Genomic DNA, 26,992 nt, shown 5'->3' with positions numbered 1-26,992 from the left:
GAAAAAAGATAATTTTCTCATGAAGAATTGTGTGCATTTTATAGATACTATACATTATATATGGATAATGCTATCAGGAAACAAGCATAAATGCTGACGTTTTAAATGATGGCTGACATAATTACTTTTCCTAGAGGCTATTATGGGAAGAAAGAATCCAAAAATGTCAGGAAAAGAAAACTGAAAATGCTGTGTCTTCCAGATGGCCAAGGACAGTAGCAACACTCATGTAGAGCCTGCGAGCTTGACATGACATGATGGGGGTAAAAGTTTATCCCTATGGTCTTCTTCCTGAAGACTCATGACCTTAGTTCCAATATGATAAAAACATCACACAATATTGTCAGAAGTTTCTCATGTTAAAAATTGCCCAGTGTGTCTCTTTGATATGAAGGTTTAAAGGTTATCAAAATAGTTTGAGATATTGTCAGAGACAAAAGGAGCCTAAGCAGACATAGTGATTATAGATAACTCAGCACCTTGTATGAGATGCTGGATCATAAAAAGGACATTAGGCAAATAACCAAGGAATTTAGCATCAACTTTAGTTCACAATAGTACATCCATACCAACTTATTAATTGCAACAAATGTGTCATTTAAATACAAGATGTGAATGGCAGAGAAAACTGGGTCTGTGCTTAGAGGTGAATCTAAGTGTTGTGACCTATCTTCTTAGGTTTTCTGCATGTCTGAAACTTATTATTTTAAAAGTGTGTTTTCATTGAGACGAGGCTTGCCATCGTCAAGGGATCAAGGAATCCTCATGCCATAACCTCCTAAGTATCCTAAGTATCTAGTCAGGTGCCATGGCATGCAGCTGTCCAACAGTTACTAATAACAAGCGGGAGATGTTAGCAACATCATTGAGTGAGCTGCTCTGCATTTCAGCTTAGACGTCTTCATTAAGTTGACCTTTGATCATGGGCAGAGTACGGCTCTCCTTGGCATCCAGTTTCTCTTATTGTCTTCTAAAAGTAGAAATGTCTCATGTCACATAATCTTTGTGATCACCAAACACTTCACTGGGTGATAGCCAGAAAGGAAGGCACAAAAGGGAATGTGCCACAAACGGGAATGATCAGACCAGAACTTGGGAAAGGAACATTGGAGTAGAAAACTGGCCCTTTTCTCTGCAATTCTGAGATATAATTCCTGGCAGCATCTCTGCTCATGAATGTCTTCTGAATTCCCTTCTTGTAGAGTTTCAGAGATTTTTCCCATGCTGTAGTCAAGTTTTACTTAAGGGCAAGTAATCACAGCATTATGCTAGTTTTAAAGGAAATGACATTCTCTGAGCTGGCTGGAGATACTCCTTGGTTTGTGTTGACATGAAGACATGGGGCTAGTTTCCTTCCAGCTGGGTGGTAGCTCTGAGATCAGATGGCCCAGGTTTAATCCTACACCTCCTGTGGTTTGTCTGACCTTCAAGGATCCTTAGAGTTGCTCTGAGCCTCACTGTGAATGAAATCTCAACAGTGCCTGGGGTGTAAGGCAAAAGTGCAGATGGTTAATGCTTGCAAACCACCGCCTCTCAGCCATTAATCCCACATGGTCCTATGTGTCAGAGTCATAAGTGGGATCATTCTATTAGAAAACATACCAATGACTCCTACTTAGATGGCCAGGTAATTATCCCCTAATATCATCCCATTACATCTTAATACATTTTACAAGTTTATTTGTATCTCCAATCAAACATTCCCACCTGACCTAGTAATCAAATGCAGTGTTCTGTGCCACATTGCTCAACCATGTGTAGAATATAAAATGGAATCAATGAAATGGTCTTCAGAGAATGTAAAACCTGCCAAAAGAATATGGAATAATGAGATGCTTGACTGTGAAATTTTAGGAGATCTGAGTTGGGAGGACTAGAGAAACCGGGAAGAAGGTGGTTAACCTTGTTGGTTCTTATAGTGGATTTCCCAAGTCTATGTGTAGCTTCCTCAATCCTATAACCAGAGGCCTCCTCAACTATGACATAGAGGCTGACTCTTGCCACGGTTCATTGGGTGGACAGTGGTGCTAGACAGGAGGTCATCTGGGGGCTGCCTAAGACAAGCCTGGGCTTGGTTTGGCAGATTGTGTCATTTAAAGGCTGAGTATTTCCTTCCACTCCTCTGGAGCTCTTGTCTACCCTTTCTTTTGAGTCTGGGAATTTCTGTTTCTTAGCAACAAGCTGTTGCTACTCATCTCCTGGAATTAGCTTCATTGAACTATTTTCTTTCAGTATCTACTACAGGGTACTGAAGAGAACAAAGAGTCTGGAATTAAGATGTGTCCTAGCTAGTTTTGACTGTTAACTTGACACAAACTAGGGTCATCTGAGAAGGAAAGCCTTATCTGAGGGATGACCTGGATCAGTTTGGCCTGTGGGCATGTCTGTGGGGGACTATCATGATTAATTGATACTGGAGGACCCAACCCATTGTGGGTAGCCCCATGCCTAACAGTCGTCCTGGCCTCTATATGGAAGCTAGCTAAACAGGAGCCTGTGGCTGAGCCAGCAAGCAACATTCCCCCACTGTTTCTGACTCAGGTCCCGACTGCCCTCAGTGATAGACTATGAACTGGGAGTATAAGTCAAATAAATCCTTTCCTCCCAAAGTGACTTTTGGTCAGAATGATTGTTACCATAGCAACAGAAAGGAAACTATGACAGGTTACTTCTGAACTTCATCTTTTTAAAGAGCCGGATTGCCTGGTCCTGAGTTTGGTGGATGGTGCAAGTAGGAAACACACAGCAAGACATCAGTTGTCTCAGCTCTAATCTTAGCTGTTCCTGAAGCTCCCATCCATTAGTTCTCCAACACACTTCCATCCTGGCGACCATCACAGTGTCTTAGCAATCCCCAAAGCCTGCTTCCCTCTCCGTTTCCTTTTAAGATTTTTTCTGATGGCAATGTTGCACTTTCAGACAGCCATGACAGCTTGTTCCAGCTTCACTCACAGCAAAGACCATAAGTTAACCCACCATGATGGTGGTGTTGAGGGTAGTCTTGGCCCTGTGTTACCGGAATCACCCTACCCTGCCTGCACATACTTCTAATTAGCTCCACCCCATTAGCCTCATGTATGACTGGCCTGCTTTCTTGCCTAGAACCCCAGGATGCATCTTTTAATTAGTAGATGCCCTTCCAGCATCAGACCATCATTGCCTGCTCCTGTGGAGTGGCATACTTCACACTTTAAAGTCTTGCATTCTGTAGTGCAGTGGTGCTGTCTGGCCCATGACCCAGAGCTTTAATACCTTGCTTTCCTGTCTCTAACTGTGTGGCACTCCCTCCTCTCTCAGTCTTCCTGCTCTCCTAGTTTGCTTGACATTTTAGAATCTGCTTCATCAGCACCCCGACTTTCACGCTGTACATTGACGGTTAAACGTCCAGTTTAAGGTATTTTATCGATCATGGATTGTGAGTTTTCGAGAAGTACTGTTAGAAAGCAAAAGGCAAATGAGCATAAATGACAACAGTACATTTGAGATTAGCAGTCAGGATATGAGGTGGACAAGTCCCAGGTTCCTCTAGTCACAACTCCGTTTGGCTTCTCTAGGATCCCCTCTGAAGCCCTGACTGGAGAGCCCATCTGCTTTGTTTGGTGGGAGTAAATGAAGACTCAGGAGGGAGCAGGCCGAGTGTTTTCATCTATGTGCATCCCTGCCTCAGCAAGGGAGCCGGCATCCTTCTCTAATGAGCCTGAGACTCCTAAGAGAGTCCCCTGAGTGAGCTCCAGTTATTAGAGGCCAGGGCAAGCTCTGCCCTCGGAAACCAGAGCTCATGCATTCGGGGAATGAATTCCTTACAGGCATCTATTTGGCTCCTGCTTTCTGGTTCTAAACTAGTCAGGGGCAAAAATTAGGGAAGGGATTAGTTAATATTAAAGACCTAGTTATCTGGGGCCAGTTTTTCTAAGGAATACTTTGCTGTGTAACAGCCCTGGTTGTCCTATGTAGACCGGGCTGCCCTCGAACTCACAGAAATCTGCCTGCTTTTCTCTCCTGAGTGCTGAGATTAAAGACATGTGTCACCACACTCAGCTCTTTTTCTTTTAATTATTTATACTTATTTTTATTTTATGTTCATTGGTGTTTTGCCTGCATGTGTGTTTGTGTGAGGGTGTTGGATCTCCTGGAGCTGCTGGGAATCGAACCCTGGTCCTCTGGACCTGCCAGTGCTCTTAACCACTGAGCCATCTCTCTAGCCCCAGGACTACTTGGTTTTTTTTCGCATGGGTTGTTGGAAATATTGTTCTCACTTCCTGCAAGAGTGACAGGCATCCTATACAGGTTACTGCAGAGAATGGGCTGACTTCCAGGGCTGGCTGTCAAAGATTGTGGGTCAGAATCCTATTTTTATATGTTTTCAGACATTTTACATTTTACATTTAATCTCACATCTTTGTATAACAGGAGAGAGAGAGAGAGAGAGAGAGAGAGAGAGAGAGAGAGAGAGAGAGAGAGAGAGAGAGAGACATAAATACAGGGCTGATATACAGAAAGACAGGATGATGGGGATGGAAAGAGGGGAGGGTAAGAGAGAAGAGGGAGAAGCACAGGAAAAGAGGGGGAGGAAAGGGAAGAGGGAGAAGGGGAGAAGAGGAGGAGTAATGGAAGGGAGCAGGGCTGAAAAGACAGAAAACAAAGAAAGGCTTTTCTGGAGGCCACAGGGGAAATACCTTCATGCATTTATTTGGCTTGTGCTGCCTTGGCAAGCCCATTGCCAAGCAAGGGTAGGGCCTGAATCCTAGAAAAGTCTATCTGAAGAAGAAAGAAAATTCATCTCAACATTTCGTCTTTCTCAACAAGTTTTTGACTTGCACATGTTCAATGATTTAACTTTCAAAATCTGTCCCCAGCACCTGGAACAGTTTTGGGTAGGAAAAGATGCCATGCCCAGTGTTCCACTTTCAGAGGAAGATCCCCCAGCACTGTTACACATGGAAGCATTTCAATGTCTAAACATAGCTGCGTGTTATTATTTACACATGGTGTGGCCCAGGGGGATGCTGTGCACACAGATTTTCTTGTGAAACAATCGATGTTGCTTCAGGCTTCTGAAGTTCATCCACATTTATTTTGCCGCTACAAAGTTTGGGGGGGACTGTAAAGAATCAAATCCCTTGCAAAATGCTTGGTACATTTGAAGATTCCCTTGTTAAATGTTTCCTTCTTGGTTCAATACTAATAGTAAAGTCTACTTCTGTCACAGGTGAACTTTAGTGGTGTATGCTTAGGTGTTTTCTTTAAAAAGTAATAAGTATACTAATAAATGAGAATTTTGTCATTCGCTTTAAAAAAATCCAGCTATTAAGCAATGCAGTGACTAAAATATATTGCAATAACTGAGCTTCAGTACCATTTCTTCAGCTATTAACTCACAAATTATCCTTGAGAAGAGCCAGAAAACCATTTCAAATGTGCCTATTGATTGCAATTTAAAGATAAATAAAAGTATTTTTCAAGCTTTGGGGTGATTCCCACTGTGAACAATAACGTACGTACATTATGATGCTGAGGTATTTAAGCTGTATACACCCACCAAAATTACTTCCAAGCTAACTATAAACTGAAGCCTCTCATGGATGTGTGCATTCATGATATACATAAAACAGATGGAAAAGAAAAAGAAATGCTGGGTTCCTGGCAATGTCTCATCTCCTCAAAGGCTGACAGCAGCTTGGGCTAGTTATTCTAGGAGCCAGAACCTGACCTTGATGTCATCAGTTAGCCAGGACACTGTCAAAACATCCCCTTGGAGCAACTGAGATTGCTAAATCAGATACCTGCCTTCAGCTTTCAGTGCAGACCAATTGCCTTGAGAACTCTTTCTAAACCAATTATGTCAAGCTTAGCATTTATACATCATCTAATTGGACAGTGGCTGCAGCAGTCACTGTCCCATAGGGACATCAGGGACAAGATGAAGGAACAGAGGAAGGTGGTCCATTAGTAAAGGGCAAATAGAAACACCCTTTATTAAATCCCATGCTCATAGTAGCACTAATGTGAAATGTGACATTAACTGTAATAGAGGAAAACTTGGGGACAACCCAAATGCCTGTTGATGGAGAACGATTATGTGTCCAGTATTAGGCAAACAACAAAGTTCTTGAATTCCTTGTGACATTTGCCTCTTTGGACCAGGGCCACGTGGCTTGCAAGTGCAGTTTCTTGGGACAGAGGGCCAGGAGTTTGAAAGGAGGTACTGGATGCCCACAAATGGAGCCAGCTTCTGCTGGGGGCTGTGGCTCTGTCTTCTCTGGTCCACCTGGAATGGTTTAAGTTTGGTAAGTGGGGGGCAGGGATCCGGTTAGGATGGGGAAGAGAGACTATGGACTCAGTTTGGGACTTGTTGTCCTTGGCAAGCCCATGCGTCTCAGGAAGTGTTCCAACAGGGAAGTCAGATATGTGAACTTGGAGTGCTACAGAGGGACCTGACACAATAGTTCAGTGTGGAGTCGTTTGCATACAATCGGGGGTAGGGGGTATAAAACTCACCAACATCACTTTGGAAGAAATTGCAGGTGATTTAACTTTCACGTATGTGCCTGGCAAGGAGGGCCTCAGAGGCGTCTGACAGGCCTTTCAGGTCTATTCTTTTAGGCACAGGCTACAAAGACTTGATCTCCTTCCACCGGTCTCCTAGCATTCTTTGTGAATGACTGACCACGGCCAGCCAAGAGCTGAGGCATGCTCAGGTTTCACCAGTGAGAGCAAGGCTTTGCAAAGCTGATAGCAGCAGTGTGTGCTCCTTTCTCCCCTCCCCGCTGCACACCAGCCACACCCTCAACACCACAGAAGGAGCTTGGTGACGCCAGGGAGTGAGGGGAAAACCATCAAAGCAAGTTCAGCTGCTTTTGAATAAATTCAAACATAGTCTTTGCAGTTTTAACTTGGTAGCTCATTAATCCAGGAGAAGATAAGATTGATGGTTTGGGACTGCCATTCCGAAACAGGTCCCCAAAGGTTCACTGTTCTAGTTTCTAGCACTAAACGAAAGTGCTAGACATATTCATTTAGCTTTATATCTCATCTGCTATGATTTTGATTTTTTTTTCTGTTGAGATGTGGAGAAGCCATATTTAAGAAGTGCATGGTTGAGCTGAAACCAGAACAATTACAGCAGGACAATATGACTGATGTGCTCCACAGCGTTTTCTCTTCACACTGAGTGCTATGTTTATAGGGGAATTATGCTGGATAAGGTGGACCTCAGTAAGGAAAATCCAAAGGATGGGATCGCCCAGGTCCTAGGTTCAGGGAATTGCTTCCAAGCTATTTCATAACATCTGGCCAGGTCTCCTGGATTAAGTACATGTCTCTTCTTGGACTTTGTTAGTTTGCTGTCACTGGATACACTCATTAGATTGAAAGTTCAGATTATGCATATGATATGACTTAGCTCTTAATGTCTATTTCTCTTCCCGGTTTCTAGCAAATAATAATGCACCTCCTAAATGTAGGGCAAAACTTGACATGATCATGGGATAAATTCTATCATGCATGGTCATGTATTTTCATATTTGTGTAAATTCATGTGATTTCATTTAATATTCCCTCTCTATCTTCTTTCTGTTCTGTTTGAAGCATGTAAACACTCATCCAGGGGAAGGAATTTAGTCAGCCTCTGATGCACATTTGTTCTGGTATCGGCTACCAGAAGTTAGCGCACAGAACAAACGTCAACATCAGACGCCAGGAATCTGTCTTTCCCAAGGACATTTGGGAAACATCAGAGGAACATCCCCACCTCAGGAGTCAGGGTAAATAGGGGCTGCTCTTTAAAGCAAATGTCCTAAGTTAAATGCTTTTAAATAGCTTAAGTATTTTTTTAAGTTTGTTGCAACTTAATAAATTGGTATATATCTACTGTTACCATTTTGTTGTGTCTCTCTGTGATACTATCACCACAACGAAGGCAGTATCCCTTTCTGTGTTCTTTTCTTTTGTTTGTATATTTATTGTAGCAAAAACGCTCAACCTGAGACCCACTCTTTTGTTCTGAATGAAGCATACTGCATCACTGCCTAATGGCACCGTGTTGTGTGCCTGACTTCTAGAATGAACTTACTTCAGCCTCCCCACTGAGCTTCCGTACGATCCATCCAGAGTGGTGAAATCAGGATCTTGAAGGAGTATCTGCAAGTCTGTGTACATCACAGTATCATTTATAACAGTCATAAATATCCATCTGTAGATGGATAGATTAGAAATAACTGCCTATCCAGTGTGCTGGTGCGTGCCTGTAATCCCAGCACTCTGGAGGCTGAGGCAGGAGAATTACAAGTTTGAGATCATCATTATCTACATAAGGAGACTGTTTCCAAGCAAGCAAACAAGAAAGCAACAAACACACGACAGAAACCCTGCACATGCAGTAGAGTGTGATTCAGCCTTTGGAGAGCAGGCACCTCCCTACCACTTGTGTTTAGATGGATGAACCTGGAGGGCACGATGTTCAGTCCATCACATTGAATTCTATTAAAATGTTGTCTTTTTATAGTATCTACAAAAAGTACCTCGAGTGCAAACCTTTCTGAGCCCAGCATCTGGAAGGAGGAACACCCTATGATAGCTACTGTCAAACCTGTGGATTCTTCACTTTGGTATGAGGGTAGATGTGGCAGGCACTCACACACACTTGCAGATATCCCTGAGAAAGCCCTTGATAGACTGTGCTTTGTCATCCATCCCTAACAAGCAAACCATCTGTGCCAGTGCAGTAGGGTCAGTATCCAGGAAGTTGACTTCATTCAGGTGCATGAATATTCATAAATTAGGTACCTGTTGGTAAGTTTTATTATGGAAATTTTTTTGTTTTATTTCACTTTATATTATAACAGAAATTAATCCAAATCAAATGTGCAAGACAATGGGACTACGAAGACATACACAACATGATCCTTATTCTCCAATTAAAATACCAACATGTCCATAGTTACTGTTTGGAGTATTTTCTAGAAGTTAGTCCCTCTGCTATCTTTTAGTCCCCACACCATATGTGTCAGTATTTCTACCTCTATTATTAAATATGAGCAGCTCAAACAAGGACTCCAGTCTTTCAAAGAAATACACAAGACATCTAGTTAAACTTGGATCTCACACATGCTTCAAATGTCTTATACAATGATTACAGAAAACCACGGCCAATCAAAATACAGAGAGCAATTGAGTGTGTGGTGCCAAGGCCCAACGGATGCATATACAACACAACTCCTGCACCTGAGGTTCAGAAATGTTACAGAAGAAGGGTTTGCGGGGCATGGGGATTTAGCTCAGTGGTAGAGCACTTGCCTAGCAAGCCCAAGGCCCTCGGTTCCATCCTCAGCTCTCCCTCCAAAAAAGAAGGGTTTGGGGGAAATTATAAGAGACAGAGGAACAGGAAGTCTACCTGGAGAGTTCTTCTCCTAGAAATGTCAGGAAGCTACAGCCTCAGCATCATGGCTGCCTGAACAAGATCAGGACAGAGTCAATGCCAGTTGCCATGCCAACATGGAAGGGGGAAATTTCACAGTCCTCAACCCTAGAAAACGAACTATAGGTAACTAAGGAATACTGAAAGTTGGAGAAAGAATCTTCCCCAGGGAAAAGCTCCCCTACTGATTATCTAATACCAAGTGGTCTGCTTTGAAATCATTCACACAAGTAACATAAATGGACTGATTATATATGTATATGCATGTGTGTGTATATATATTATATATATAATATATATATATATATATATATATATATATATATATATATATATATATATACATCCTAGTCATGGTATGTTGATATATATGTGTGTATTTATCAACAATTAAGGGAAAAGGCCATGTACATGAGAGAGAGCACAGGTAGTTTGTACATGGAAGGGATTGGCAGGAGGAAAGAGAGAGAAAATGATATATTGATATTTTAAATTCAAATACTGTTTTAATTAATTAAGAGTGTACTGGTTGAATACATTGTTGTTGTATTACACCACACACAATCTGCTGCTTGTTTGATATACGGCACCCTGTATTTTATCTGCCATCTTTGAATGTAGGGTCACAAATGAAGTCACTTGTTTTTCTCCAAATACTTTGCCTTAGTGAAAACCAAGGCTCCAAGCCTATTCATCTAATTCTAAAATTCTGTCCCAGCCCATTTCCCTCTAGAATCAAACTATATCAAAGCATGTCACGAGCACAACAAAAAGAAAGGCTTGACTTCCAGAAGATGCCTCGGTGGCCTGGGTCCTCAGCCTCCTCCCCGATGCTGAGCTCTGCCTGGACTTCATTCTTTCTCTACTTGGTTCATGAGGTCAGCATCTTTCCCACTCAAAGTCACTTCCAGATGTCTCTTAATTTCCCCTTAAACTATGAATGAATATTAGTTGTTTTTTTTTCCCATTAGCCTTTGATGATTACATCAAAACCAGTAGGTCTTCTGAAAATGAAGGATCCGGTACAGGGGGTGTGTTGATCCTGGCTGTGCCAGGTTCTGTGTGCTACAAATGCTTGTCCTGAGAGGAATTGAGGTGCAAGGCCCCCTGGAGTGAGCGTGCGAGATCCCTGCTCTCCTGGGCAGTAGGTCACCCTGTCCAGCTTATTGGACAATGAATGTTTGACCCTGACTTCTGGGTGAAATAAGAGTATTAAGAAGACTGAAAACTGGACTTCCTCTAAGTTTAAATTTGGTTGTTGTTGTTTTTTTTTAAATATTAGTACAGTTTTATTTAACTAAATGAAAGCTTCCTAACCCTGATCCTCCACTGTTTGTTCTCTGTCCTCCCAGCATGCACTGCAGATGCATCTGAGTATCTTGCTTTTGGTGGTGACATGGGTATTCCACTTCCTATTTCACACAGTTCTGTCATTTGGCTGACACTGCACACCATTTCTTCTTATTAGTGCCCTATACACCGGCCTAAGCTTCTCATCTAGATTGTGTCTCCAGTTCAAGAACAAACTAAGAAACATCTTCCTTTGTTTGTGTTATTCATGTTTCTTTTGTGTCCTTTTCCCCCCACTAAGAAGTGGTTAGTACCCATCTGTTCTCTATGAAGTGTGATGCTTGATTATGGCTTAAGCCATATCCAGGAATGAAAGTGTAATTTAGGAAATAGTACTAAGATCGTAATCTGAGTGATGAGTTCCATCAGTATATAATTGATTCCTTGTAACAACCTAGAAAATGTTATGTATCAGTGTTGCCTTTCATAGTGATAAAACTAAAGTCATTGCCTCCAACATCACATCCATCAGCCTAAGATTAAGAGGCTGTGGGACTGACTCAAGGTCCTACTGAGAGCACAAACTAGTGGAACAGCTGGACACAAAATGATGTTTCAAAAGGAGGGAAAGAAAAACAAAACATCAAAAGAAGAAGAATTGTTGTAATTCCTTTTAATGTTTCCACCAGAGCCTCCATTGACTAATCCAAGAGGAAAGAGGGAGGGAGAGAAGAATGCCACGTCCCTGGCTTGTCAGGGTTACTGCATGAATCCCATCAAAAGGCATCAGGGCAGGGCCAGGAGAGGCCAAGAACACCTTCCAAAGTTGGCCTCCTTGCCTGCCTCATTGCTATTACAGTTCTCAATAATCCACATCTATTTGGACAGTGATCTTAATTTGTACCTAAGTTTAGTCCTCTCACACATAATGTTGACATCACATCAAATTTTGTCACATCAAATAGCCCTCTAATCTGAACTGAAGAGACAGAAACATCACCAACATGGAAGGGCAGTCACTCATTGCCAGGCTCAGAGTTGCAGACAGTGCTGAAGGGTGGTGGCTGGTTCCTGGGTGTCACAGTGTCTTCAGGTACCGCATCTTCTATGACTCCCCATACTGGCCAAAATGTGGCATGTGGTAAACTTGGCTCCTATCTCTTTTGGTTCCTGTCCACTTCAGGGCTCCCAGGCAGTCCTCTTTTCTCCTTCCATTGGGTGGTTCTTGGTCCCATGTGTTAGTTTCTCAGACCACTGTTGACAAGGGAGAAAATTAACAGCTCAATGTCATCCTGCTCTGTATGGGCATAAAGTAACAAATCCCCAATACAAATCCCCTAGGTTTTGAATCACTTGTGCCTTATCCTCACACTATTCTTCCTGTTATTTATGTTTAAATTTGTAAACGTTCCATGCAGTCCATATTTTATGTGAGAGGACTGGAATTCAGAGACAATGTGTAATGTAGAAGGGGGAATACGAGCCCAGACCTTGACTGATTTAAGAACCTTCCTGACTATAGTAAATGATTCTCATTTGATCTGAGTACCTAGCCCAGAAATCTCTAACTTGGGATATTGGTTTTAAATTGTAGTACCATCTACTGTCCTCTTCCTCAGATAGGACTTTCTTTCTCCCTGGTGTGTAAAAACAATATGAAGCTCATTTTCCTATTTGATAGCAAAGTTCTAATTGTAATGAAAAGAATATTGTAATTAGGAATAGAGTCATTCATTCATGAAAGGCAAAACATGTATTGTTCAGGGTTCTCTAGAGGAACAGAACTGATTATATATATGTTTATATATGAGATTTATTAGAATGGCTTACAGGCTGTGGTCTAGTTAGTCCAACAATGGCTGTCTACCAACAGAAGGGCCAATAATCCAGTATTTGTCAACTTATGAGGCTGGATGTCTCAGCTGGACTTCAGTATATGTCAGAATCCCGAAGAAGTAGGCTCTAATACCAGTAAAGGAATGCACTTGTCAGTGAGGTCAGGAGCAATCAGAGAGCAAGCTTCCTTCTTCCATGTCCTTATGTAGGCTGCCAGCCGAAGGCTCTTCATTCATACATCTTAAGACTTCATCCTGTTCAGTCACTGTTAGGACTCAGAGTAGCACTCATGAAAACACACTTTTGGATAGAAATTGCACTTCCTCCTTGTTTTCACTAAACTGATGTTTCTTTCTCTGCAGGCTCTTCAGCTGCCAGTCAGATCATAAGTCATTTTTTTTTTTTTTTACCATGAGTTACAACAGAGCTGGTGTGGTGGTTTGAAAGAAAATGGCCCCTAAAGAGAGTGGCACTATTAGGAGATATGGCCTTGTTGGAGTAAGTGTGGTCTTGTTGGAGGAAGTGTGTCACTGTGGGGGGCGGGGTTGAGGTCTTCTAAGCTCAAGATACTGCCTACTATGTCAGTCTACTTCCTGTTGCCTGCATATCAACATGGTGCTTCTTCTCCAGCACCACATCTGCCTACACACTGCCATGCTCCCTGCCGTGATGATAATGGACTGATCCTCTGAAACTGTAAGCTGCCACCTCAATTAAATGTTCTCCTTTATAACAGGTTCCATGGTCAAGGAGTCTCTTTACAGCAATAGAAACCCTAAGACAGATGTTGGTACCAGGGACTGGGGTGTTGCTGTGAAAGGCCTGACCATGTGTTTGTTTAGAGGAATTTGGACTTTGGGAGTTTGGGTTAGAAAAGCACTAGAATGATCGAAGCACAGCTTAATGGGCCATACTAGTAAGAATATGGAAGATGTTGGTGCTAAGAGTTATTTGAACTGTGGGTGCCCTGACTCAAGAAGTTTCAGAAGAGAAGAATTTTCATATGTTGCCTAGAAATCGTTCTTCTGATATTTTGGTGAAGAATATGGCTGCTTTTTGCCCTTGCCCAGAGAGTTTACCTGAGGCTAAAGTGGAGAGATTTGGATTAATTCCCATGACAGAGGAAATCTCAAAACAGCCTAGTATAGACTCTGTTGAGTGGTTAATAGTGTTAATTCTAATGAAGATACATAATGAAAGAAAGAAAGCTGAACAAGGAAAAACATTTGAGGAGAAAAGGAGCACCAGAAAGTGGAATGGAGCTAAGTCCTGTATTCAAGGACATAAACAGATTAAGAAATGGAATATAGGGAGTGGTGTCCTCAGGGCAAGATCCCACTCAGTTAAATTTCCAACTTGTGAAAAGGAATTAATGAAAAGCTCAGGCTGGCCAGTGGTGATGCACATCTTTAATCTCAGTACTCAGAAGGCAGAGACTGGCAGGTCTCTATGTTCAAGGCAAGCCTGGACTACAGAGAATGTTTCAGGACAGCCAAGCTTAGGCAGTGAAAGAAATTACTGAAAACAGAAAGCTGGGAATGATGTAACTGAACAAGGGGCCATGTTCCATCCCCAGTAAGCAGAAGAACTTAACAGCTTTGGCCATGTGGTTCTGGCTTCAAGAATAGAAGGAAGGCATTATGGAACCTTCCTCTATGACTAAGGAAAGACACTGAGGCCAGATGTATGTTCGGGGTGTCCCAGAACGGAGGTCTAGAGAGGCTATTCTGTGAAGCTATGAAGGTGAAGCCTGGATTGCCTTGGAGAACCCAAGATGTTGAGATGCAAGAGCTGTGGGATACCTGCTGAGGAAAGCTGCTAACAAGGTGTGGAACCAGCCCAAGAGAAATAAGTGTGTTGTGGTCAACAAAACTGAATGGAGTTGGAAATCTGAAGAGCACCTTAACATTTAACATTAGATATGAAGATGCAGAGTTAGGAGTTTGCCTATCTAGTTTTTAGTCTTGTTTTGGTCCAGTATTTCCTCACTATGCTCCCTTCCCTGTGTTTTGGAGTGGTAATGTATATTCTGTGCCATCACATGTTGGAAATATGTGATCTGTTTGTTGATTTTGATTGTGATTACAGTTAAGAAACTACATCAATCTCAGAAGAGACTTTGAACCTTAGATTTTTAAATCAGTTAGAGATTATTATAGACTATGGGGACTTTTAAAGTTGGACTACCAACTTTTAAAGTTGGTATGGCTATAAGCCTTTGGGGGCCAGGGAGTGGAATATGGTGGTTTGAAAGAAAATGGTCCCCAAAGGGAGTGGCACTATTAGGAGGTGTGGCCTTGTTGGAGTAGATGTAGTCTTGTGGGAGGAAGTGTGTCATGGTAGGGGTGGAGACACTATTACGGGTGTGTCACTTTGAGGTCTCCTGTGCTCAAGATACTGCCCCATGTGTCAATCAACTTCCCATTTCCTGCATATCAACAGGTAACAGCTTCTTCGCCAGCATCATGTCTGCCTGCTTGCACACCATCATGCAGAGTCAGCCACAGCCTCCAGGAACACCACTGAACTGTCCCCTGTCACACAGGTCCTTGGCAGACTCCCTCTGTAGAGCTGGAGTTTATAGCTCAAAGCACAAGCCGTGCAACAACAATCTATGCCACACTGTGTCCCACTGTGTCCCAGGTGTCCCTTATACCAGCCAAGCTGTGCAAGGCAGAATGCAGCCAGAGGGTCGGATGGCTCTGCAGACAGACCCCCTGCTCTTCCTCTCCTCTCCTCCTGTCTCTCTCCTGTTTGGTCTACTTGTCTGCTACAATGAAGTCGACAGCAGGTTGCCTAAGCCCCTGCCAGTGCCTCAACTAAAAAGGATGACTTCCATTGTACCATGAGCCGTTTGTCCATCTTTCTCACTGAAAAGGCCTGTGCTCCTTGGTGGTAGAAAAATTCCTTATTACCCTCCCAATCTCTGGGCACAGGCCATCTACAATACCGGACCTACAATACCCACTGAGTAGGTGCCCAATCCCTGCCCCCTTCTTTCCCCTGCTTCTGCCCGCTGAGGGACATGTGCATGCTTTGAAAGATTTGACTACTTAAGCCAAAGTCAAAATATCTAAAATATCACAATTCTGTTTGGAATACTTTGCCAATCCTACAACAGTCATAATCCTTATGAGAACACATCTAAGTATAATTTGGGGTTAGGGCTTGTGTAAGGCATGGATTTAAGGAGATGGAAACATAGGTCCCAGCTCTAATGGAGCATGTACCATGGATGAGGTGTGCAATAAGTGCTGTGGGGTCATGTGCATAACCCCTATGGGTTATGAAGCTGGAGCCCCTTCATCCTGTGTGAAGTCAGGTCCAGGGAACAAGCCCTGGGCCGCATCCCAAGGAAGAGTCTCACTAAAGAAGGCCCCTGGCCAGTCCTGTCTAACTGCAGGGTGTATACTGAGACCAACCTGCTGGGACAGCAGGCAGTTCAGAGTGTGTGGTGTGTAGAGAGTGGGGACTGTGCAGGGGGTGGAGGTGGGGTGGGGGAGATATGTTGAGAAGTTTGGACCTTACTGACCAGCCTGTTTAATCACTTTCTGTGACCCCCCCCCCCCCTTGGGGAATCATGAACAAGTTAGTAAGTCATAGCTGAGATTTAAGACGAGAAAAATTGCAGCAGAACAGAGGAGGAACTGTGACTATCTGAGTAGTCCGGAGACAGCAAGCCTACAAGCATTGCCTGTGTTCTTCTGTCTCTTAAGCAGAAGGGCGTTTGGGAGTCACTCGGGCAGCCAGGAGAATCCCCAAGAGCATCACTGTGAGACAAGAAGGGCCATGAAAGGCTCTCATTCTGAAGACCAGTTGGTAGGAAAGAGCTGGGATATTGAGTATTTAAGGTAGCACTGGGTTGAAAAGAGATGGAAAACCCAACAGAATCTGTGTGCTCTTCAACTAGAAAGAGAGGTCATTTGCGCAGGTGTAAACGCAGCGGCTGCTTCTGGCCTCAACCCAGGATGGGCTTCAGAGGCACTGTAAAAGCCACTGGGCCGTAAGTCAGGGTGATAGATACCATGCAGGCAGAGGCTTCAAGTGGGGATGATCATGAATGAGTCAGTTAAAACACTTTCCCCAAAAGAATACTCTGGTTGACTTGTGCCTCTCTTTCACTAACAGACTTTGAGTTTTTCATTAAGACACATACTTATCCATCAAAAAAGTAAAGGACCATGATGGTTGCATCCAAGACCCAAGACCCCGCCACGTGATTAGCTCAGATTATCTGTGTAACTCTTAGGTCATTGTTAAGTCTGGCTTGGGTGGGAATTCCAGTGAGGTCACAGCCCTGATGTGGAAGACAGTGACACTCAGCTCCAGAATGCCCAATACTGACAATTCTGCCACATTTACTTACTGGGCTGCTTGCACAACATTTACTGAATGATTACTGTGAGCCAGACATATGACAGGGACAAAGAGAGACAGACTTTTTTTTTTTTTTTTTTGAATGAATAAAAAGTACTTCAAGGTGACAGCAAAGGCTTTGGCATAAAGGAAAGCAGTTTACCATCTACCATGGAGGGAGAGCAGATGGTATTTTGCTCACTGTGGCTAGAGGGTTCCTTAAGTTGACATTGGAGCAGACATCTGAGAGAGACACTAAGCCTTCTGGGGCAAACATGGCTCAGAATAGACAAAAGCAAGCAGAAGACCCCGAGGCAGATGCTGTGAGGGGGGACCAGGAAACCTACAGCAGAGGTTGGATGCTGGATGAGATGAGGTTGTAAAGACATCAAAGAGAGCAGCTGGGACTGTGGGCAAGCTCTACTCCTCCGTTTCCTTTGCTTAGAATGTGAGGGGAGTAGGAGACCATATTTCTCTAACTCAGATCTTTCGTTTTCATCTCTTCCTTATATATAATGCCAGCATAGTACTTCTAACACTACATGATTAGTACTACCATTATCTAAAGCAATATTAGTTTTCCAGGTCCGGGGCTGGGTGTGGAAAATCAAAGCTTTCTCTAATAGGAAAGAACGTCACGCAGGCATACATTTTCCACGCAAATTCAGAAAGGCGGATTTGACATTTAATCCTTAAAACCACAATAATCTAACACAGTTTTATTCAGTTTTTCCACGGAAACCATACAAAATTGTATACAAATACCCTGAGTCCAACTAGAAGCTCTTTGTAATGAACTCTACTTTGGGAATTTAGGAGGAATCAAGCAATATTTACGAGACAAAGGTAAGGACAGGATGGTTACTGGTTTCAGTGAAACCTCCTTGGGAATGTTGTTTTGTACTTGGCATGAGGGCTCACAATGTGGTTTAGATCTTTCGGGAACCGTTTCTTTAAAATGGTGTGCAATTGGGAAGGTGGGATTGAAGAAAGCCACAGTTGTTAACACTAAGTCACCTTGACCTTGACCTAACCGGGAAGAAAACAAAGCACATGACAAACGTTGGTTGCAGGAGACTTTGGCAAGCCCTACACCCCCAGCTTTGAAAGTTGCCGGAAGCCCACCCTGTTTGAGTGGATACTTGCAGGAGAGAGAGGTTTCTCCCTGGGTCAAAAGATGGCCACCTTGACTTCCTGTCCTCTTGGGGAAGAATCCTCCGGCATGACCCAGTTTATTGAGGTCCTTTTGGGGAGCTGGATGAAAGCGTGAGAAGAGTAAAAGTTGCATAAGACCTTAGTTCTGGCCTCTGGAGACCAGCTTCATTGCCTTTGGCATGTTGCTAACACCCTGACTCCCAGGCTCACAGCAAACATTTTGCTATCACACACTTGCTGGCTCCAGTTCTGCCTTCAGTTCATAACCTCTTAAACTCAATAAAACCCAGTTGCTTTTGCCCAGGGTGGTGCTATTCTCTTCCCTGGGTTCAGGGCAAGAAGGGTAGGCATGGGAAAAGAGGAGTGCAAACACGTGAATTTTGATGCATTGTCTCAAACATGGATGCCACTTTTGACAGTGTGCACCGAACCCACTGAATCTCATCATCCAGCACCAGGGTTTGGATGAGCACAGAGTGATCATTAAACTTGACCCATGAACTAGTCAACAAGCTGTGAGATCTCTCAGTTAACACGACAAGAGTAAACAACAGTTACCAATTCAAAGGTCCAAATATGAGGCTGTGATGATCCATGTTTCTGCTTGGAATTCTCAGCCCAGGGGGGACCAGAGGCCAGTGGTCAGTGTGATGGTCTTGGGGCCACGTTGTGACCACAGGAAGGCTAACAGAGTTCCTGAGTGGTTGCAATGTTAGTACTCCCCTGCTTTGTTCCGTTGGGTTTACCCCATATTTGCCTGCTGCTCTTTCTTAGACATTCCTAATGACCTCAGGAGCTCAGACTATGGTTATCAAAATTGCCCAGGAACAAGCACTCATGAGGTCTTAAATCACACTTCAGGCTGAAGAGAGAGAAGCAAAGAGTCTTGAAAATGCCCTTTCTCCTTTCAAGTTGCCAGTTTCAGCCTGTTTCCTGCTCACCTTTGCAAGCGGAGTACCACTGTACAGAGTGACCCTTTACATCGTGCATGCAGTAAGTATCTCTCATATTTGGTGATCACACTGTACTCACTTCTCTGCTTCCATGACAGTTCAGTCTGTCAACCTCTGACCATTGTCTATTCTTTTCCCAGAGGATGCTGCAAAACACTTTCAGATATTATTGGCATAAGGATACAATTTTTTTTTGTGTAGATTATTCATTTGATCCACCAGATTTTAAAATTGAGAATTGTATGTTTATGTTTATAATGTCCACCAGCTGGACATATAAACATTCTTATGCATTGTTTTCAGTGTTAAAACATTTTTTAGAGCAGTCCTCATTGAAGGTACATGGATTATAGATTGGAGGGATGATAAACCCAATATGTCTTAGTTGTAAAACCAGTCCCACAAGGTTTTAAAGTGGCTATAAAAATTTTGTGAAAACCTGTGAGTAACAAATACAAATGTTGAAAAAGAAACTATCAGCCAGAAAAGCAGTCACATAAAAAAATAACCAAATAAAAATTAGACAACTAAAACATAAAATAACTTGGGGGGTGTCACTGAATAAGCCCAATAGTAGAGTAGAGGTGAAAAAGAGAAATAAGCAAATTGAAGACAGAAAATTTGAATTCTCTGAAACAACAGAGAAAATAGAAAGAATAGAGCCTTAGGGATTTGAGGCAAATAATCCTATAACTAATGTGGAGAAAGGACAGGAAATGGAGGGTGCGGCTTTGAGACTTTGGGATAAAATAATTAATGGCCAGAAAGTTGCCAAATTTTGCAAATCCAAAAATGTTGAGTAAACCTTCACCAAGATCATCCCCCCCCCACACAATGCACACACTAGTCACATTATAATTCAAATTGTAATACTAAACACACACACACACACACACACACACACACACACACACACACGGCACATCATAATTCAAATTGTATCTCTGATTTCTTTCTCAGCCCATTTATCATTTGTATATAGGAGGGCTACTGATTTTTTTTAGTTAATCTTGTATCCTGCCACATTACTGAAGGAGTTTATCAGCTGTAGGAGTTCCCTGGTAGAATTTTTGGGGTCACTTATGTATACTATCATATCGTCTGCAAATAGGGAAAGTTTGACTTCTTCCTTTCCAATTTGTATCCCCTTGATCTCCTTTTGTTGTCTTATTGCTCTGGCTAGAACTTCAAGTACTATACTAAATAAATATGGGGAGAGCGGACAGCCTTGTCTTGTTCCTGATTTTAGTGGAATTGCTTAGAGTTTCTCTCCATTTACTTTGATGTTGGCTGTTGGCTTGCTGTAAATTACCTTTATTATATTTAGATATGTTCCTTGTATTCCTGATCTCTCTAGAACCTTTATCATGAAGGGGTGTTGGATTTTGTCAAAGGCTTTTTCAGCATCTAATGCGATGTTCATGTGGTTTCTTTCTTTCAGTTTGTTTATATGGTGTATTACATTGACAGATTTTCATATGTTGAACCACCCTTGCATCCCTGGGATGACTCCTGCTTGGTCACGGTGGATAATTTTTTTGACGTGTTCTTGGATTCAGTTTGACAGTATTTTATTGAGTATTTTTGCATCAGTGTTCATGAGGGAAATTGGTTTGTACTAAACATACACACATAGACACACACACACACACACACACACACACACACACACACACACACATCAATTAAAGGATAAACAGGTTTCCTTCCAGGGAAGAACAGTTCACAGGACGTGAGATGTTCCACAGAGACGAAGAAGGAAGAAACAACAGAGCATCCCTCAGTCTGTGAGAGCTATCTGCTGCACCTCATGCCAGCAAAGGTCTTCTTCAGGAACGAAAGAGAAAGAGAAATGTGAACAGTCTCTGATGGGGAGAAACTCAAGGAGCCGTGTGTTCACAAACATATCTGTAAACACTGGCTCTGAAAATTCTTCCTATAGAAAGAAAGCAAGGAAAAAAAATGGAGCTTGAAGTATCAGGAGGGAATCATAGAAGAAAACAGAGAGCTCACAAAAGATGATCCATCCTCTTACCATTTTCACCTCCCCTCCACCCCGCTGGCGTTTTTATGTTGGTATGGATTTCAGTCTCGATGTCTTTGAGTCAGATAAAATGAAACCACAAGCCTGCGTTCAGTCTTGAAGGGAGGCAGGTATGGGAGGTATAATTCTTACAACAAGAAACTGAAACAAACAGTGAATGGCATGCCAGGTGTTCCTCCAGTATGACTAGAAAGACATGAGGTCAATGCTGCTTGCCTGGAAAGCTACACTTTTCATTGGCAGGCAGAAGTGCAAATAGCACTGGAGCTCACTAGCTTCCCAGGTCTCTAAAATCAAACGGGTTACATGGCTGTATCCTATCCTTTTCATCCCAGGATCCTGTGGGATACACGCATAAATTTCCCAGCTCAACATATCAGAGACATTGTAAGCAATAGCACCTTGATGCTTATTATTGGTGTCACAGCAGGGTGTGGAGATACTTCATTTTCAGATGTTTGGGAGAAACAGAGTGAGACTCTGTGTTTCATGGAGGATTTAGACAGAAAAAATAAGGACAACATTCTTAAAAACTATTAACAGCCTCAATTTCCTTCCTGGAAGATTTAAACTTCCTGTTAAACCTTTTTTTCTTGCTATTTGCAACTGGGTGGTGTTGTTTGTTCTGTAAGATTTTGCTTTTGAAACAAGTTCTCACTATGTAGCTGGGATTAGCCCAGAACTTTCTAGAAGTCTATCTGCCTCTGCCTCCCAAGTGCTGGCATCAAAGGCATGTGCCACAATGGCTGGTGAACTTAACATCTTTTTACATTTGCAAAATGAAAAAAAACATTGAGCCATCTTGTCTTTAAAGTTTGTTTATTTGTTGGTTTTAACACAACCAAGGGAAGAATGAGAAATGTTGCCTTTCCATTCTAGCTCTGGGATCCCAAAGTCACACTGTGGAAGACAGTGTAGAATTAATTGTACTGGCTCTGAATAAGCTTTCATTACTTGACATCTGAAGCCATTGGGAAGTAACTTAGCTGAAGTTCCCTAGAAATGAATCCATACCAGGGAGAAGAATTCCAACATCAAAAGCTAAGGTCCCAGCTCCCGGGGAGGCTGAGGCATGGAAATTGCACCTACCCGCCAGCCATGGCAACCTGTCTCAAAATAAAATTTTAATTTTTGAACATTTTATTCATTTATGTATTTTGAGGTGTGTGTGGGGTATGTGTGTGTGCACATGTGTGTGTGTGTGTGTTTGTATTATCTCTTCATTTGCATCTTCTCTGCACTTTCTACATGTTTTTCAACATGCTTTATTTGTCTAAGCAAGAAGTCACCACCAATGAAACGTTTTCTTCCTGAGTCCCCTCTAGGAGACTAGTTACCATTGTATTTCCTGTTTTGGTCTGCTGAAGTTCACAAAGCATGGAAACGCACATTGGTGAAGGTCGTCGTTGATGTCCAAGCTTGGGTACCAGTGAGTCCTCAGCACTGCTCTCAAATGCTTGAATCCAGGGACACATGAAACACGGCCAGGGAAAAGAGACACAGAGGTTATAAACGTAACAATGAAAATAGCAAAGGTCATACAGTTAAAGGAATGAATGTTAAGCTGAAAATAAGCTACATGTCAATCAACAAGGGCTGGGTTATACAACAGAAGAATCATCCATGTATTTAAATACAACACTAAAATGTTTGCAAAGAATTTATAATATTATGGAAATATGTCCAAGGTATGCTAAGTACAAAAGGAAATAACATAGTAGTAAAATCATGTTTATGTAAAAACATCTTTAACATATGTAACCCAATGTTCATATTTATATCACAAATTCCTAACATTCATATGAAGCTCAAGAATGGTACATGAGTGAAAAAGCAGCCTTTTGATTTTGCTGTATACTCCTTAAATGCTAGTCAATTATTGTTTTTATATGTTTTGCTAAATGTATTTCATACAAACAAAAACATGTATTTTAGCCTTGGGTGGATGAAAATTTACAGGCTCTGCTTGCCTGATCCACCTTCTTCTTCTAAAAATTTTATCTCACTTTTGATGGCTCTGAAATCATAAAGGGAATCAAGTCGTCAAGAAATCATACACCTATTGCAAACTCGGTGTTGAATTGTGATACATTAATACAAACAGGCTAGAGAAAACTTGGAGAAATGAGAAGTGATGTCATCAATACCAAAAGCAACACAGGCAACCCTAGTTTAGTCACGAAGGTTCAGACAAGTGGAACCCTTCATTTTTGTTCCTGTGACCATGTAATGTCCATGTCTTTAACCTCTGTGTCTTAGGAACATGCTGAAAGGAACTTTCATTTATGTTATACAGCATCTCATGAATGTGAACGAGCATGGTACCTTCCTTATAGAAGTCTACGTGAGCAATAGTTGACTGGATCTGCAACTTATCCTGTGTCCCAAGACCTTCATCCAGGCCCAACAATATACCAAATGCTCATTTTTCCTGTCAGAATACCTTCTTGGACAAACAAAAGAGCAATAGACAGATATCCAAACATGCCAATGTGCTGAGGGCTGTTCTACTGACAACCTGTTCTAACCTGAGCGCTTCTGACCTGGACAAAACCGGAATGATTTCGAATGTTTCCATTGAAGAGTCAGATCATTAACTACTTCTGCACCTATATAACTATATTATATTTTAATTTGTGGAGTGAGTCTTATCTGAAAGCAAATATTATAATAATTTATTAAAACAAAGTATTAATTTAATAAAGAATACAGAGAATTCAAAGAAAGTAAAAGAAGGAAAGGGGAAGAAAAACAGGGGATATTTAATGAGTTAGTTATGTTATCCTTAATACTTTAAAGAGAAATTGAATAGTCATAAGACAAATACTGAATAAAATTAAGTATCAAAACTCAACCAACATGTGGAACTGCAGAGTAAGGGTAATGGTCTTGCTGTGGGATGTTCTGTATGGCAAATGTGTTGCTCTGATGGGTTAGTAAATAAAACACTGATTGGCCAGTAGTCAGGCAGGAGGAAGTATAGGCGGGACAAGGAGGAGAATAATTCTGGGAAGTGGAAGGCTGAGTCAGAGACACTGCCAGCTGCCACCATGACAAACAGCATGTGAAGATGCCGGTAAGCCATGAGCCACATGGCAAGGTATAGATTTATAGAAATGGGTTAATTTAAGATAGAAGAACAGTTAGCAAGAAGCCTGCCATGGCCATACAGTTTGTAAGCAATATAAGTCTGTGTTTACTTGGTTGGGTCTGAGCAGCTGTGGGACTGGCAAGTGACAGAGATTTGTCCTGACTGTGGGCCAGGCAGGAAAACTCTAGCTACATGGTCTGAAGTTTTAGATTGCTATTTTTAAATTTAAATTTTCTGAGCTCTTTCTTTTCATTAGCTGTGAAGAGCTTCCTACCCCTGGAACTTCATTCCTGCCAGGATGCTGTTACCAGGCAGGAATGAAGATATTCCAGAGAGACTGCTTGTGTCCTATGTAGACAGTAGATCCTAAGACATTGTAATTTCTCTAGGAACTTCATGCTGGAAGAAGGAAAAGACTGAACCTGATGTTTAGCCAAAAGGAAAAGATTTCCCAGGAAGAGATTTCACATTTCTGACAACTGAGACCACCGTTTAGGACAATAGTTCTCAACCTGTAAGTTGTGGCCCCTTTGGCAAACCTTTATTTAAAAAAAAAATTACATTAAGATTCATAACAGTGCAAAATTACAGTTATGAAGTAGCAATGAAAATAATTTTATGGTTGGGGGAACATATTAAAAGGTCACAGCATTAGGGAGCTACTATGTGGTTGCTGAGAATTGAACTCAAGACCTCTGGAGAAGCGGCCTGTGCTCTTAACTGTTAAACCATCTTTCTAGCTCCGAGGGTTAGAGCATTAGGAAGGTTGAGAACCCCTGCTCTAGGAGAATCAGTTATGGGTCAGTGATGGGTGGAATCACACCGTAGTTGGGACTGTTTAGTTATGCGTATCCCTAGCCTTCCTTTTAAGTCTGAACTTCTTGTAAAGATGGATTTGAGGCGTCACTGGGCCTCTGTGTTCCTTCTTATAACTCAGTCACTTTGGATAAATAATCTTTCTTGCCTTTTCCCTATTATTTGTCTCTTTAATTGTCATACCAAGGACAGATGGCCTAGCTTTATTAGGGCTTCCAAGACTAGGTTCTGAAACAACTGATGGTTGAAAAGGGGACATGAAAATCCCTTCTTTCTTTCTCACTGAATTATTTAAGGACATCTTCTAGTGGCATAGTGACCTTATGCTCCCACCAATGAGGAAAGCCCTTGCTTCAGAGGCCCCAAATAGCAAGTGGGTGAAGACACTCAGGACATTTGAGGAGGATGAACAGGAGGCCCTCTGCCCAGTCAGCAAAGAAACTAAGCTTAGGATCTGGGTCCTGAACTATCAGGATCCACGTTTTCATGCTGACTCAGGGCATGAATGGCAAACACAGAGCTGTGGCAAGTTTCTAGAATGTAGACATTGTATGCTAACAGAGAAGAGGAGAAGATGCTGGATATTATGAAATAGACTACTAGTGCAAAATGTATAAATTTATGTTGAAATATGTGTAATAACATCTCACTAGGATCTAATATCATCTCACTATTCAATAATATATCTATTACTCTTACTATAGGCAAGTATAAAGTAGAATTCAGTCACACACACACATATTTTTGCTTCTGTGAATTGAGTCTCTTGTGCCCTCATGGCTGCTTACTTATGTGTACACTAGTAAAACGATAACCCCTATATCTAAAGTCAGGTTCTCTTGGTGAGCATTTGGGTTCTTTGAAGAGACTGGAAAGGTTCCTGCTTCCTGAAGAGTAAAATGGTTCTATGCTTTTCTCATGATGTTGTTCATACCCCTTTCCAGAAAGGATACAGAGTCCTGACAAAAATGCTTGAGCAGTTTGCTGATGGGCTTGGTAAGAATAATATCTCTTTCTGGGAAGCAGTTTTTCCCTTCCCAGCCTAAAGTAAGGGTTCTTAGACTAAAACACTGAAATTCAAATAATCCGTGATTCTTCTAACACTTTAAGCAAATACTTCTCTGTGATCCACCTCCTTTTGATCAATACTGCATCTTAGTTAGCCATTTTATGGTCCTTTGCAACTAGTTTGAATTAAAATGTAGCTCATGCTTTTGATTAAAACATTGACAAGTTATTTCTGATTTCTCTGTGTCTAACCTTCTCTTTCTATTCCTTTCAAGTTTTTTTAAGCACCAGATTGGAGCAAAATGAACAGATTTGTCAACAGCAGAGCAGAAAAAACCTTTTGGTGACTTTTCTTCCATCTTAATATTTGACCTTTCTGTTGCTAATAGGGAGTTTCCTGCCCAGGGCTGGTAAGAAGAATTCTTTGGACCAGAAGGTTTCATGGCTCTAAAATGGGATGTGGAAAAAGGGCATCATTAATCTCACTGATTTCTAAGTGAAGTTTAAGCATTTCAATCTTAAAAAAAAAACCCTGTGACTCTTACCCAACTAAAATTACAAATATTTTCCCATTAACACAATAGCGCTGTGTGTGTTTTGTTGTGTGTGCTTAAAACTGTTGCTCTGAAAAGGATTTCTAGATTCTGTTAGTCCCACAAGTAACCTTCAGAAAGAAAAGAAAAATCAAAATTGTAGATTCAACGAGATGAGGAGAATCAGGAGTGATGATTAAGAGTAAATCACAGCTGGGTGCAGCGGCACACCCATGCAGTCCAGCTACTCAGGGGACTCGAGGAGGGCATGGATCCAGTTTGTTATTGAAAGACCAACCCAACAACAGGAGATCCTGCTTAAAAAGAAAGCAAAACCAAAAAACAAATACACAATAACAAAACTCTCAGTTCTTTGTATTTCTCAATCAAATTGCCAGAGAATGAGATGTTTGGATTATACCTTAGAAGCATAGTTCATAGAGGAGCCTGTCAAATGATGGGCCTTATGCATACAAAAGCAAGGCATTGAAATAA

This window comes from Peromyscus californicus, unplaced genomic scaffold (assembly GCF_007827085.1).
Source record: "Peromyscus californicus insignis strain IS unplaced genomic scaffold, ASM782708v3 Scaffold_13__1_contigs__length_99412109, whole genome shotgun sequence".
In the NCBI taxonomy this organism is placed as follows: Eukaryota; Metazoa; Chordata; class Mammalia; order Rodentia; family Cricetidae; genus Peromyscus; species Peromyscus californicus.
The sequence above is the reverse complement of the archived record's forward strand: the minus strand, read 5'-3'. Positions refer to the sequence as shown.